Below are 3,558 nucleotides of genomic sequence, written 5' to 3' on the forward strand. Positions count from 1 at the left end.
GTTTAGACACCAAAACGACTTGTTAAGATTAGAGAAAAGATTGCGGTTTGGATTTAAACACTGCAGGGACATGATCAGTTTCCTGGGTGAAAGTCTTGTGTTTTCTCTTTAACTTCTTCAGGACATGAACACCTGTTTCCTGGTGAAAGTCTTGTGTTTTCTCCTTAACTTCTTCAGGACGTGAACACCTGTTTCCTGGTGAAAGTCTTGTGTTTTCTCCTTAACTTCTTCAGGACATGAACACCTGTTTCCTGGTGAAAGTCTTGTGTTTTCTCCTTAACTTCTTCAGGACATGAACACCTGTTTCCTGGTGAAAGTCTTGTGTTTTCTCCTTAACTTCTTCAGGACATGAACACCTGTTTCCTGGTGAAAGTCTTGTGTTTTCTCCTTAACTTCTTAAGGACATGAACACCTGTTTCCTGGTGAAAGTCTTGTGTTTTCTCCTTAACTTCTTCCGGGACATGAACTCTGCTCCTCCTCTTAAAAGCCCTGTGTTTTAGGAGCCAAACAACCCCCTATGAGGATCTTCACGCTCTTATACAGCAGCAGTCAATGTGCTGCTGACAGTAATAAATCTGAGGAATACATAACAATTACAGAGCTTTACTTTTTCAGAGATATATGTACGAATGCTTTATGAGAACAGGCTGATTTAATTTGTACTGAACTGTTAGAGATGCTTGAAAAACTATGGAAAAGTTTCGAAATTTTGTCCATGAAAATGTGAAATGCGTGGGAACACATACACACACACACACACACACACACTCCTCCAGGTTCTGAGAGGAGTCACTCTGCTGAGAAGTTTAAAAAACGTTCGCGAAATGTTGCTTCATGAGGTCATAAATGAAATCCTATCATCGGGAGGACGAGGCTGGTGTCGATACACCGAGAGAGCGGAGGAGAGAGGGAGAGGCAAAATAATGAAGGAAAGGAAGAGAAAGCAAGGAAAGAAGGGAGCGAGGGAAGGAACAAAAGAAGTGTGCTTACGTAACAGGTTTGGATTTAATATTGGTCTCCTTGTTTCTCTGTCCCAGTGAAACCTTGCGTCCGATTGGTCGGCGTGAAACAAACGAGACTCTGAGGAAAGTTTAATTAACTTTCTGGTTTTTTGGCAGCGAGTCGTTCTCCCGCGGCAGCAGCAGCAGCTTTTCTTCTCTCCTCCGGCTGAAGAGGCCTCGATGGTCTCAAGTGTTTGTGAGCAGAAACCTGCAGCTCCAATGGAAGGTCAGTGAATAAACAGAGTCACTGTCTACGTTCACATCTGCATAATATTCCGTTTTATGCTCTTATTTTGAAAAAAAAAAACCTATATTCAGACTAAGCTGTTCTCATGGCTAATGAAGTAGCATATTCCGCTAATATTCCCGTTTGCATGCAGCTGTGCAAAAAAAGGATTTTATATAGAATATTAATTTTTTTAATATTTATATTTATAAGAAAAGTTTTTTTTCTTTCTAAGATGTTTTGAGAAAATGTGAAATATTTAGAGTTTCAGCGGCGGTGGACGTGTTGGAGCTCTATGTGGCGCTATCAGTTTGTCGGGTTTTTTTTCTCAGGGCGAAGTGATCCACAGCAGTGGTATGTGGTTATTATATCACAGCTACTTTTTATAAACGGACATTTTCAGTATTTGGAAACCAGTAAAGTGACTGTTTCCTGATGTACAGTTATTGTATATACAATACATAAACTACGTATATAACATATTGGCACAGTCTGTCTGATGTGACATGAACATACACATGTAGCCTGACAGACACACACACAGACATACACACACAGACACACGCATCCACACAGACAGACACACAAAAAGACAGACACACATGCACACACACACACACACACAGGCACAGACAGACAGACACACACACACACACACACAGACGCACATTTAGCCTTTTGACAATGTTCACATGAGTCTCATAGGCACAGACACACACGCTCTCTGACCCCTGCAGACTCTCACGGCGTCCTGAGCTGCGTTCAGCTGCGTTCAGGAACATTAAGTTAAATATAGAAGGCATGAGAACACCACGACTTTCCCAGCGTGCTCTGGAGCAAGGCAGCGACGCCCCCCGAGGACGCCGGCTGATCAGCTGGGAGATGCATGATGGGAAGAGTTTCAGTGGGGGACAGTGTGACCCCAGCTGGGTTTAAATTTAGTTTCAGATTCCGAGATCAAACCTGAGCTCAGAGACAGTTAGCTCCAACGCTAACGGCCGCGCAGTGAATGGTCCACTAATACTCCTGTTGACATGCAGCCGTGCAAAATAGGATTTTGTCTCGATATTTTGAGACAAAAGTCTGAATATTTTGAGAAAGAAAGTCAGAATATTTTATATTATAACTCCAAAACTTTGTGTAACCAATCAGTCAGTTATAACTGTGGCTGAAGATGAGAATAATTCACGTATGTATCGTGATACATCGTGATTCCCCAGAATTTGTATTTTTTATTTATGTATTTTACCGATGATAGAGCTACATGTGCTCATCATTCAGAATACATACGAGCTAGTCGCTCAAATGACGGCCGCCATGTAGCGCCTCCACCTTTATAATACATTAACCAAAGAGAGACATACCTCCATCTTTATAATACATTAACCAAAGAGGGACATACCTCCATCTTTATAATACATTAACCAAGAGGGACATACCTCCACCTTTCGCCCTCTTACACTCAGTGGCACCGTGATGAATGCCAGGGGGAGATTACTCGCCAGGGAAACAAAAAAGAAAATGAAAACGACAACACGGCAGGCAAAGCAACAAGACCAACGTTAATATTGGAGCGGCTAGAACAGCTGTGTGTAAACCATGGAGATACTAAGAGATCATTTCGGGTTCGGCCACCGAAGGAGGAGGGGTTAGAAAGTAATATTCAGCTGGTTGTCATATACAATTTCACCGCTAGATGGGAGAAATTATTACACGATGGAGCTTAAAAGAAGGAGAAGACAATCCCAATACTTCTAGAATCACACGAAATGAAAATCACAACACAAATCCAATCGGGGAAAGAATCCAATCGGGACAAAAGCACATCGTCCCGGCCCGAGGAAATACTGTTTTAAGTATAGAGCGTGGGGGGGAAAAAAAAGGCATAATAATAAGTGAAGAAAACGGTCCCAAAAAGTGTCAAAAGCTTTGGGGAAAAAGCGAAAGAAATAACGAAATAAGTGAGAAAAACGTCGACGGCAAGTCGCAATGAATGAAAATCACGACAAATCCTATCGGCGCACATCGAATCTGGACACGAGCATATCGTCCCAGCGCTGATGTGATGTATGATGTGTGTGTGTGTGTGTGTGTGTGTCTGTGTGTGTGTGTGTGTGTGTGTGTCTGTGCGTGTGTGTGAGTGTAACGTTATAATGTTCAGACGCGTAACCCGATCTTTCTCCGGTTAAACCTCTTGTTGTCCTCGGGTCAAATTTGACACATTTTCAAAAAGAAATTTGGATTTCGTTCAACAAAATTGTCAAAAAAAATAACGTGGATGGTTCCGTACAGCACTCTTCACGAGTCAAATAAATGTCTGGGAGGACCAGG

Source organism: Sander vitreus, chromosome 14, assembly GCF_031162955.1.
Source record: "Sander vitreus isolate 19-12246 chromosome 14, sanVit1, whole genome shotgun sequence".
Taxonomy (NCBI): Eukaryota; Metazoa; Chordata; class Actinopteri; order Perciformes; family Percidae; genus Sander; species Sander vitreus.